We start from the raw sequence: 12845 nt of genomic DNA, 5'->3' as shown, positions 1-12845 counted from the left end.
CTTCAAGAAATGCTATCCGTTTCCAACCTGCGACTTCACAAGGTAGCGTCAAACAGTGTCGATGTCATCAACCACTTCCCAGCTGAAGACAGAGCCAAGGATATAAAAGATCTAGACCTGTTCACAGATGATCTCCCCATACAGCGCAGCCTGGGGCTTATCTGGAACCTCATGACAGACACTTTTACGTTCAAGGTCCCAGAGAATCAGAAACCATTCACCAGACGCGGTGTGCTGTCTACGGTAAATAGCTTGTTTGACCCGTTGGGCTTTTTAGCACCTATCACAATAAGAGGAAGAATGATTCTCAGAGACATTACTACAGACAATATTGAGTGGGATGCTCCTCTGCCTCAAAGTAAATACGAAGAGTGGAGACGCTGGCAAGAGTCCCTCTCAGTTTTGAAAAACCTTCATATTCCAAGAACATACGTCACATTTCCAGTGAGTCAAGCCAAGACAATTGAGCTTTGTGTTTTTTCTGACGCATCAGTACAGGCTATCTCAGCTGTCGCATACTTGAGAGTCACCCATGATGATGGTCATCATGAAGTGGGGTTCATCTTTGGCAAATCAAAACTCGCCCCCCAGCCTGAGCTAACAGTCCCAAGATTAGAGCTCTGTGCAGCTGTCCTAGCAGTAGAAGTTGCGGAAACTATTATGCATGAGGTAGATGTAAAACTGGATGCTGTCAGGTACTTCTCAGATAGCAAGGTAGTTTTAGGCTACATTCACAATGAGAGAAGAAGATTTTACGTTTTTGTCAGTAACAGAGTGCAGCGCATCAGACAAGTGTCTCAGCCTAATCAGTGGAGATTTGTGCCCACTGAACTCAATCCAGCAGATTGTGGCTCGAGATCAGTTGCAGCAGAAGAGCTTGTCAACACCCTCTGGTTAACTGGACCAAGATTCCTCACAGACACGGACTCGACAAAGATTGGTTCAGACGAACAATACTTGCTTATCAATCCAGATGATGACACAGAGGTCAGGGTGAACGTCGCCAATGTGGTAACAGAGTCATCAGCTCACAAACCATTTTCAAGTCGTTTTGAAGATTTTTCCAATTGGAAATCTCTCCTGAAAGCGGTTGCCAGACTCATTCACATCACTCAAAGCTTCTCAAACAAAAACAGTAACAGCTGTCGAGGTTGGCATTACTGCAACAACATCTCATCTTCAGAAATGGATAAAGCGGAGCGACTGATCATTCACACAGTGCAACAACAGTGCTTCTCACGGGAAATCTCTGCAGTCAGGAAAGATCAAAGTCTATCAAAGAACAGCCCTATTCTCAGACTCAATCCATTCATCGACAATGAGGGGCTCCTGAGAGTTGGAGGACGTTTGCAGCATTCTATGTTACAAGGAAACGAGACAAATCCGGTCATAATACCCAACAAACACCACATTGCAACTCTGCTAGTGCGTCATCATCACGAGAGAGTGAAACACCAGGGAAGGCATCTAACAGAAGGAGCCGTTCGCACCAGTGGACTGTGGTTGGTTGGAGGTAAGCGGCTCATAAGCACCATCATTCACAAGTGTGTGTTTTGCAGAAAACTACGTGGACTGTCAGAACAACAGCTTATGTCTGACCTACCTGAAGAAAGGCTCAAAGTGGACCCACCATTCTCATATGTGGGCCTGGATGTCTTTGGCCCATGGGAGATTGTGACAAAACGTACAAGAGGAGGCCAGGTAAACACCAAGAGGTGGGCAGTGTTGTTCTCATGCATGTCTACCAGGGCCATCCACATTGAGGTTGTGGAAACAATGACTGCCTCAAGCTTCATCAATGCTCTCCGGAGATTCTTTTCACTCCGCGGACCAGCCAAGCAACTCAGGTCTGACAGAGGGACCAACTTTATTGGCGCCTGTAATGAGCTGAAACTATCACCGCAAGATGCCAATAACACGATCAAAGACTATCTAACAGAACAGAGGTGCACATGGAAATTCAACCCGCCCCATGCGTCCCACATGGGTGGGACTTGGGAAAGAATGATTGGGGTTTCTCGCCGCATTCTAGATGCTCTACTCCTAGATGTGAAGCAACCTCAGCTCACCCACGAAGTCTTGGTGACCTTCATGGCAGAGGTCACAGCTATTGTTAATGCTAGACCCCTTGTGCCGGTTTCCACAGATCCTGAAGCTCCACTGGTCTTAACTCCAGCTATGCTTCTTACTCAGAAAATAGGAGCGCCTCCTCCAGTTCCAGACAACCTGACAGAGAAGGACGTCTTCAAGAGTCAATGGAAGAGAGTTCAGATACTAGCCAACAACTTTTGGACAAGATGGCGGAAAGAATATCTCTGCACCCTTCAAGGTCGTCAAAAGTGGCTCGTAAAGAAAACAAATCTCAAGGAAGGAGATGTTGTCCTCCTGAAGGACTCCACTGCAAAGCGCCAGGAGTGGCCCATGGGACTTGTTGATAAGACATACCCCAGCAAGGACGGGCTTGTGAGGAAAGTGGATGTTAAAGTTGCAAGACATCAGGGTGTAAAGACATTCAGCCGACCAATCTCAGAATTGATTCTTCTGTTGACACCTAGTAAGGTGGACATTTGAATTAGTGGCATCTCTTAAAGACGCCAGGCGGGGAGTGTAGTGAAACCTGTTTAATTTAATGTTGTTCAGTATTGGGTTCATCTGCTGGGGCCACCTAGTGGCAAATGTTGTAGCTTTGTCTATTGCTAGTTCGCTGACGACATCTTGTGGTTACCTTTATTGCTGTGGCTTGTTTACCAGAGAGGAAGAGGGCCGGTTGATCCGTGTGCTCTGAAAGAAGCCTTTTTGTTGTGTTTTCTTTAATCTAAGTGCAAAAAAAGAAGAAACGGCATCGGCTGTAAGTACTGTTCTAATTTGCTTGTCATATAAATCATAATTTGTAACTCGTTGTCATGTTTATGGGAAGATAGACATTTTTACTTGTGTTAGCCCAATGTGTTAGCCTAGCTGGCATTCATTTTCTGTACCTTTGTGTGTTACAGTTTTACACGATTCTCATTAAACCCTGCTAAAGAACCAAATGGAGTGCTTCTTGGTGGACGGATGGGAAAGTGTTTAGCTACCTGTATAGCTGAGTTACTGCTAAAAGTCACAGTGCTTAGCGAGGCCGGGACAAATACTAAACTTGCTTCTGTCGGAGCAGGAAAACCCACATTAGATATTAAGTTTATAAAGTTCTGCTGCCATAGACAAAAATCAATTGTTCCACCAAATTCTCAAACTTAGTCATTTGTTATATCCTCAGTTTTCCAAATACCTATTAAATGGTTTGACAATTAATTTAGTTTCTCCTGCTCATCTTTTCTCTCTCTTTTGGGATGTTTCTGATTCTCCAACATGTACTTTCATTTTGTTCTCACTTGTTTGTTACATCTGCACACTGGTGGTAATGGCTTGTTGTAGTAGCTTTTGATGCCATGCAACTGATCAGTCATGATTCAGAGCACTGATTGCAGCCTGCAAAAGTACCTAAGAACTAGGACTGATGTCCTATTCGGATCAAGTGGATGGATTTCAGTGTTTGTCTGAACATGATACACAATGTGATGTGCACAGACAACACATCAGTTTGGATTTACCAGCAGCAACAAACTTGACATGAGGCACTGGGCGTGTTTGGTTTCAGGTGTTTGCATTGCATCACACGCCACATTGCACACTTTAAAGGAAAAATTTGCTCTTTGACTTAAAGCTAACAACATTTACAAGTCAAAAACTGTTGCAACTACCGTGACTTCAACGTGTGGTATTATCTTCAGATAATGGCTCCAGGAAGTTACCCATAAAGTATGTGGAGAACAATGCAAATAGCAGCTGAGCTGCAGCAGATCCCTGTTGACAGTGGTTGTATGTAATTCATTTTCCTTCTGTCAGAATTGTGTGTAGGTGTGCCCGTGAGTGTAAATATTATGAAAATTCACAGATCATGTGAATAATGTTAATTATCTCAAGAGAATATCAAAGTGAACTTCCTTGTAGTCAGCTTGTTGGATGTGGTAGAGAAAACGTACAAGTTGTGTTTTGCTTTGTTTTTTGCTCCCTGATTAGTTTTTGCTTCCACTCGCTTTTTACTTTCACTCACTAGTAAAGATTAGGCACTGGAAAAATAGCTGATGTGAATTAGGAAAGGATTTCACCTTAACATCCAGCCATTGTGATTAAATGCAATGCCAGCAGGTCCTTCTTGTATAAACATTCATTTGTGATGAGATGGGAATGAGAGACGCAACTCAGTATTGCCAAAACACCACAATATTTGACAGAGGGAATGAGAACGAGCTGGGTTGCCAAATATTGCAGGCCACCATAAGGGATCATTATATCTCTGGATGCTCGTACTAAATGTGGCCAAAAGAGGAAGGTTCCAGATGTATTTTTGCCAGTAGAGCTGCAGTGATACACAGTATATTTGGGACCTAAGGTGGAAAGCACGAGAAAGGAAATGTCTTAATGTTTGCTTAATAATCCAGGTAAGCTACTGTAAGTTTATTCAGCTCGTCACATTTTCAGTAGGAGAAACATTTCATGTCTAATGCAAAGGGCTTCTTCAGTCTCAGCTGACTGTAGGTTTCTCCAACCCGATACTGTTGTGTATCTGCAGGGTAAGACTCAAATGCAGGATGCGTGGAACAGAGCTGATTTTTACAGAGCTTTAACACCAGGTCTTAAGGAACCACTAACAACGACTCAACAAAGAACAGAGAAGAGCTGACAGTTTAAATAAGGTAATTGGGAGAGTGGAGACAGCAGGGAAGGACAGGTGAACCAAATAAGACTAATGACACAAGGGAAACAAAACTGAACACAAAACACACAGGGCAAGGGACTTTCAAAATAAAACATGAAGCGACCAACCACCAAGTCACACATACGCAGACTTGATAAAACACTGGGAATACAACTAAGTATAGAACACACAAGAAGCAAGGGACGGTGACACAGAGGGACAAAACAGATACTGAAACACAGATGGGGGGGGGACAAAGGAAAACAGGAATTAAATATAAATAACTAATAACAGAATTCAGAAAACTAAAACAAACTAAGGATCTAAAGAGCAGGCAAATGCAGAAGAAATATAACAAAAACCAGAACCTCAGGGAAAACAAAACACGGGCCAATGTCCCAGGACCATGACAGATAAACAGTACAGATACAATCAAAACCAGCATCATTTCATCTCCAGTGCCAGCCGCATTGCAACCCGCCCTCTTTGCACTGTATGATGAAGGGAGCTCAGTAAGGAGCAGCGGAGGACAGATGGTAGAACAGTGGTTGCAAACTGGCTTGCAGGTTAAAGCAGCCCATCCTTGTACATACATGAACCAAAGAATATGGTCTGCCTGTGTACGAGTAATCCCTGGGAGCCAAAAGCTCAGGATTCACACTAGTTTCAGAGTAACCCTCTTTTTTTTTTTTTTTACTCATATCTGTTTGAGTCAGTAAATGATCTGAGGAGCTTCACCAATGCTTACAATCCAGTCTACAAAGATTAATGATCATTGTAGACTGGGACTCAGGCAAAGCCATTTTAGTGGAGTCCAAGACTAAAACTACAGACCTGAAAATAAACATAACAGTATCATGCTATAAGGTGTTATATATTATCACAATAGCATCCTTTGTAATAATTAGCTTAGGGACCAAATTGAAAGCATCTACAGTCAGATATCTTTAACAGCCCCTTTAACACTAGTTCGACTTTTTTAGTGAACCTAAAAGCTTGAACTACACTTGCTGGAAAACTATCTGCAGCACGCAGAGATTCAACAAATCTGTGCCCTTATAGATGACAGAAAGGGCAACTATTGCTGCAGCTGCTGCCGCCGTTAATGCTGTAGCATTGGTATCTGAATCTCGAAGGCGCTGTGTTTTCAAGCGATGCATAATCTGATGCAGAACGGCCCAGTGCCATTCAAAGTACAGCAGCAGAATTGTCAGAGGGGTTGAGGAACTGAAGCTGCACTTATCTCCGGTGACTTGACATAAATTGATGTAAGACTTTAAATCCGGGACTTCTTGAGACTTTGATTCAGAGGCATATGATGAGCTCGGGATTCATTTGACTCATCGGAAAGGCTTCTGAGCCCACAGGGACAGAAGCGGTTTGATTTTTATCTGTTTCCCAATGACTCAATACCTTCAATTAACTCCAATTAGACTTGTTTAAGGACAGTTAATTATTAATCAGCCAAGGGAGAAGCAAACATTTACTTATTCATCATACATATTTCTTGTTTTGCATATGATTATTTTATGAGTTAATTTTCTTATAATGTGAAGTCATGTGTGCTGCATTCTAATGTAACAGGGTTGGAGTGTGCTGGGGATGTTGGGGTCACAATCCTTTATCCAAGCTTCAGACAGGCTGTTGATAAAACCCAGTAAAGAGAAGGGACCACAAAGTTAATAGACTATCACTCCCCCTAAAAAGAACTGATTGTACTGCTCAAGGGGGTCACATATACAGAAAAAAGGGGTTTCAGCGAAAGCGAGAACAAAAGAACAAAGTGGGGAAAAGTGAGTGGAGAGAAAGAGTGTATTTTGAGTCCTGCGGGTTAATTCGGTGCCTTTCAGCTACAATTGCCATGTCTAAACATTCATGAGCCGTACAGGGATGGGAGAAGGGAGAGAGGGAGGGAGGGAGAAACAAGGGGAATGGATGGAGCAACAGCACAGCGCTCAGACACAAGAGGGAGAGCTGCTGTGTGAGCTCATCCACAGCGCTCTGAGCAGGTAGAGCGAGCACAGGAAAAAGAGTGAGAGCGCAGAAGGAGGAAAGTGAAGGAAGGAGGGACGGAGGGAGTCTGTCTCCTCACCTGAAGATTACTTTGTCTCACACTTCACACACCCTGAGTGCTGGAAAGAGCAGCGAGGAAGGAGCTGAGTTCATCAGGAGTTGCCAGCTCTTGCTCTCTGGTCTTTTTTTTTTTTTGCGACTCTTGCCTGGTCTTTTCTGTGCAGGGGGGGTCAGCTGGACTTTTCTCTGCAAGAAAAATTACACCGTGGAAAGACTGAGATAGAAAAACTGACACGTCAGGGGGAAAAAAGTGAGAAAATTGCTTTAAATCCCTGCGTCTGCAAAGGAAAAGAAGTTCTGAGCATTTCAGAGAAGCTCCAAAAGGTAAGGATTTGAATTTATTTCTCTGTTCTGAGCCATCTAAAACACAATTATCAGAACAACCTGTAACAAGGTAAGTGAAAGTATATTTTAAGAGTTTGTACTGAGTGCATCTTTGTCCAGCGGGTTTGTTTCACAACCTTCATTTATGGACTTCAGGGAGAAGCAGCAATGTGCACTTGTGGTGGCAGGAAGTTGACTCGAGAGGACGGGTTAATAATACAGGAAAACGCAAAGGGAGAGATCGCGACAGTGAGCAGAATGTGGAAGAAATACATGAGTGTGAAGGAGAGTTGGACTGAGAAAGACAGAGAAAGAGACAGGGGAATAGGAGGAGGAGGAGGAGGGATAGAGTGGAGTGGCGGGGGCTCGCTGGCAGCCAACTCAGTAACCAAGGCAGCTGACATGAGGGAGAGCCAACAGGGGACAGTGGGATTTCTATTTTTCACCCTTGCCGAGATACGCCGAGGCTCTGCCAAGTCCCCAGCCTCATCCCCCATGGATAAAGATTTCATTGTGTGCCACTGTGACTGAATTCATTAAGCATCTACATGTACTCTCCCCTGGCCGCACTACTCTCTTACGCTCCTTTCCTCCCTCGCCGGCTTATACTCGCTCTACCCGACCACTCCTCCCCTCTCGCTTTCATTAGAGTCTCAATTGGCCCGGCTCAACTCGTGTTGCATCAACAGTTGTAATTTTTTTTTTTCAAAGCTCTGCAGTGGATTATACTGTAAACACACACTGAATAATCCTCATGGGACAATTTTGCCAAGAATGACCCCAAAGTTTATAAAACCTGGCTTCATGGGGTCGCGCTACATGCAGATTGTGGGGGGGGGGGTTATGGGAGATTTAGTAGATGGCAACTTGGCAACTTTGCTGGCATTGTAGGGAATCTGGGGAATTTTGTACCAGAAAGGGTTGTTACAACATTGGAAAAGGCAACATTCCAGTGACTATCATCCATATCGTCAATATTTTTATATTACAGTGGCTCACACGATTGCATTTATGTGCTCTTTAGTGTTATTTAACTCATTGTTTTGGTTTCACGGCCACATGCTCACTGCTTTGGTTTGCTCTCATCAGTTTTTAGCTTATGTTTCAGTGCAAATGCAAAAAAACATGGAAAGGAAAACTGCAGATCATTTATATGTTTCAGACCGAAATGAAGGTTAAAGCTGCTCGGGTTATTTGGATGCTTGATTATAATAATGAACTCAATCAGTGTCATGCTTGCAGTTCATTTGTACTGCCCCCAAGAAGGCAAAAAATTTGTTATATTAGGTTTTTGTTGATGCTTTTTTTGGGGGGGGGAATTATTATTTAACCTGTCAGACCTCCCCCAAAGGTCGAGCTGTGTCCAAGTTCATTTTTAGTTTTGGATCAGCGTGCAGGCGCATCTGGGTATAATTAGCACCTAATTACGCTCCATTGGTTTTGTTCTTTAAAACAAAAGCTAGCCGACGGTGTTGTAAAGATTGTGTGATTAAAAAAAAAAACATTAAATTACATGCCAGCTGACAAAAAGATTTTTGTCATGATTTTGGCATGTAATTCTTCTGAAGGAAAAAGCCGAGTTTTCCTGCCAACCAGATCACGCAAAAGCTAGCAGGGAAAATGTCATTAAATGTAGTGAAACGGTAGAGCCCTGGCAAAAAAACAAGGATTAGCTTTAGAGCTTTTGCTGTGTAAAATTCAACTTTATCTCATGAAAAATAATTAGTAATTGTGCTCAAAGCTGTTTTATTACCCCCTGATTGTTTATGACACTACATATATTGTGGTGGGGGATTTTTTTTTGTTTGTTTGTTTTTGAATGGGAAGCATGTCATTTATTTCCTGTCCCCACTCCCCCGGAGTTTTTCAATTTCACAAACTTTTATTCGACCCTATCTCTGACTTTAGGGAATGTTTAATTAGTTTCTAGAAGCAGTGACACTTTAGTGATTTTTGACAATATTAATTAAAAATTGTTTTTCTTAAAATAATCACAATTTATTCAAAAGGTCACGCTGGGAATGAAGGTAAAAAGTAAGAGAAAGCTGGATTCTTGTACATTGCGCATCAGGCTTTCCCTGCCTTTCTCTCCACACCGAAGACCATGTCATCACCCTTTAGCTAAAAGGCTAGTATAGCCTTTATGGGCTCCTTATTGTTTCCAAGATGTGAGACACTTCGCTTGTGGTGAAATCAATAGCCCAGTAAATTCTTAATTGAATGACTGCAGGGCTTGGAGCCTGATGGTGCTTTATGGGCTACCAGAAGGCGCCTTTGAGAGCAGACAAAATAACAAGGACCCCGCTGGCATTGTTGTGGTCTGGGAAGCGACGTCATGTCAATCAGCCAGGCCTGGCAGGCAACAGTGGCTGTGGGACAGCATCAGCGCTTGTACACCTGCCATGTTATGCTTGAGCTGAAGCGGGTGTCACTTTACCTCTAATTAGCTTTTCTTGCTTTGAAATACTTTTTATGGCTCATTTGATCATCACGCAGCACATTCTCTCAGTGCTATTTGACACCGGGGAGCTGTGTCACAGGTACCGTCGCTGTGATCGAAGACGGAAAACCGCCTTCGGGGTTTAAGAGTTGGAACACAACCAGATATGTTTCGTGCACAGGAAACACCCGTGTGGTGTTGTGCGGCGGAGCGGATCCTTTTACCGGAGCTGTAAGTCATCTGTCTGAGCTGCTGATGGATTGTCTGACCTCGGGGCGCTGCCTGCCACTTCAGCAGAAGCAGAAAGACTACAATGCACACTTTTGGCCACTTTGCTGAATGTCACACTTGTTTAACGCGGCAGTATTTCACCCATCAGTTTGTTAACCAGTAGGAGTGAGCCACTTATGCACAGTTATTCTTCATTATTTTTATGCTGTAACAAAATAATTTTCCAAATCTGGGATAAATGGAGGATCATCTATTTCAGGGATCCTCAAATCCAGGCCTCGAGGTCCGGTGTCCTGCAGGTTTTAGATGTGTTCCTGATCCAACACACCTGAATCAAATGGCTGAATTACCTCCTCAGTATGCAGTCAAGTTCTCCAGAGTCCTGCTAATGACTTCTATATTTGACTCAGGTGTGTTGGATCAGGGACACATCTAAAACCTGCAGGACACCGGACCTCGAGGCCTGGATTTGAGGATCCCTGATCTATTTGATGCATAAAGTAATCTCATGAAAGTGGGAGTCTCTGATCCATTCCCACGCAATAGCAGAAGAGCTCCTCTGGCAGAAGAGCTGCTTACTAGAGTGCTGGAAAGAATTCTTCCATGGTGGCACGCCATGAACCAACTGCTTCAACTTTCCAAAACCAGGGTCCAGCATTAACTTTCACTTTCAGCTGGAACAGGTGTGAAAACAGGCAGGGCTCCATTTGCTTCTGGTGTTTATTGCTGCATCTCTCTCATTGCTGGTGGGGCTGGATATCAAGTCATGAACAACAGCTGCAAACTTCAGAGAAACTGTAGGCAACACCTCTCCTTCACATCTTTAACACACTCCAGGGATGTGCACTAAGTTGCTGGGTGCTATTCTTGAAATGGAATATTTCATGGTTTTGTGGGCTGTCTGATCTGAACCGACAAAAGAAAAGAAAAATCCCAAAAATATTCATTAAAATCTGTTTTATTCTTTGAAATAAATATCCAGAATCCATGAAAAGATGAAAACTAATTTGGTAAATGATACAAAAAAAATGTGGCTGTTTGTTTCATTCTTTAATTGAAGAAAGAACGGAGCCCACATTGGTAAATTCAGATCTGATGCTTTTGGATTTATTTGTCTTCTTTACACTTTACTGATACACAACCTTAGCCACACCAGTAAAATGTAACAATATGCAAAAAACTGGAAATATTCATAAAAAGAGGCTGATGGGAACCTTTTTCCTCCAACAAGCTCACATTTGGCTGCTCCAAAAAGCACACAGAAACTTGTCTGACGAGGTTTTTCTAAATGCTTAAAGACATGTTGTGCAACCTGCGATTTGAAGGGATCATTTTATTACAAACTGCAGCAGAAAGTAGGAATACTTATGATTCTGCATTTGCATTTACTTTACAAAGAGTCACAACCAGCATTCTGCCAGAAGCATCTGTTTAGCAAAAAAAAGTAAAAGTTGTACGTGTCCTTGCTTCCACCACTTTGTCAGCAAGTGTAGCTTGCTAATATTTTTTTCATGTATAATGAGCAACCTCTTTGTAAAGTAATAGTTAACAGAAAAATAAGTGATAGTCTTGATTGTGTTGTCAGATGAAGATGCTTTTAAGCATGATGCCTTCAGCTTTTTTGCTCTGCATTAAGCATGTAACCTGCATCACTACCTTTTATCAAACACTTTTACACAATCAAACACATTCTTGGTGCCTGTAATTTAGAGCCTGAGCTCTAAACTTGGCAAAGTTTCTCTCGGAAGTGATATTTGGTTTCTAAGAGCTTCATTATCTTCATTGGCATTAGTTAATTCCTCCCAGAAAGATGATGTGAAGGCAGCTACAACTGCAAAAGTCAGGTAGCATTTGCAGTAGTGTCTACTGTACCTTTAGGTAGCCATTGTGGTGACATAAAGGCAAACCAGTGTGACTTGCCACTCCAATTGGGAACCACTGCATGAGGGTGCATGGCAGAAAGAGGTCAAACCACAGTAGGTGGAACATCTTTCGTGGATGGGATGCAGCAGGAACTGGCTTGCACCTTCAGCATCCAAAAGAAACATAGCTACATAAATTATAAGTGCTGTAAAATGTAAATGCTGTAAATATGCATTATACACACTTAGAGTGACAGGTCAGCAGCTTACCGGAAAGTCTGATTTATGTAGTAGACATTAATAATAAAACCGTTACTATCAATACTGTAATTTACACCAACCATACAATGACTCATTTTTAGCATACGACTCAACAGCATCTGGAAAATCAAAAGTGATCCATTAATAAGCCTACCACATAGTAATCAAAAACATGAGACAACAGCAGGTATGCTACTATGAAAGGTAGATTTACTAAATATCTATCTGTGAAATACTCACGGCCTCTAATCTATTGATTTGTCTCCCTGAATATGATTTTTCATCTATCTGGTCTCATATGTGCTCATCCTTTTCCACGTACATGACATTAACTCCACTTTTAAAGGATGAAAAGGACCACCTTCAAAGGCTGGAGGGCTTGGTGAAGGAGCTGCTCGCGCCAGAGACTCAAGTTCAAGTCTTCAAATGTTGTAGATGTCCATACGTCGTTTTACATTTGTATTGGATTTGTTAAATACGTTACTTATTAAAAATACATTACTTTGGGCATTCAAACCTGCTGGGTTAAGGTTAATATACAAAAAAGAAAATAAAAAATAACTAGTTGGTTAGGTTTAGGCATTAAAAACAGCTTGATTGGGTTTAGGCACAAAAAATGATAATGAAATGCTTAAACCTAACCAAGTTGTTATAAAACCTAATGGTTATACCTTGTATAAACCTAAATACAGCTTTGGCACAAAAAAATTAATTGGTTAGAACTGGCATCAAAACAGCATGTTAGGTTTAAGCACAATAAATTATTCTTTTTAGGCATTTGGTAGGTTTTGGCATTGGAACTAATCAATTAGGCTTAGAAAAAAGATCATAGTAAAGAAATAGCAAAGGCACGTCAATTAAATTTTATTTATATAGTACCAAATCACAACAAACAGTTGCCTCAAGTTCCTTTATA

At 42.1% G+C, this 12845-nt stretch overlaps 1 protein-coding gene across 1 annotated transcript in view; it reads left to right on the top strand.

Annotated features, from left to right (window-relative positions):
• The first annotated feature begins 7033 nt into the window (after positions 1-7033).
• The window catches only part of LOC115799677 (cadherin-20-like), a 102769-nt gene continuing 96957 nt past the window's right edge, over positions 7034-12845 (top strand). The window contains exon 1 of the mRNA XM_030756928.1: positions 7034-7135. The gene's annotated coding sequence lies outside the window, so the exon portion shown is untranslated. The remainder of the gene's footprint in view (positions 7136-12845) is intronic.

This window comes from Archocentrus centrarchus, chromosome 20 (genome assembly GCF_007364275.1).
Source record: "Archocentrus centrarchus isolate MPI-CPG fArcCen1 chromosome 20, fArcCen1, whole genome shotgun sequence".
Classification (NCBI taxonomy): Eukaryota; Metazoa; Chordata; class Actinopteri; order Cichliformes; family Cichlidae; genus Archocentrus; species Archocentrus centrarchus.
This window is presented reverse-complemented; position numbering and strand designations above follow the sequence as displayed.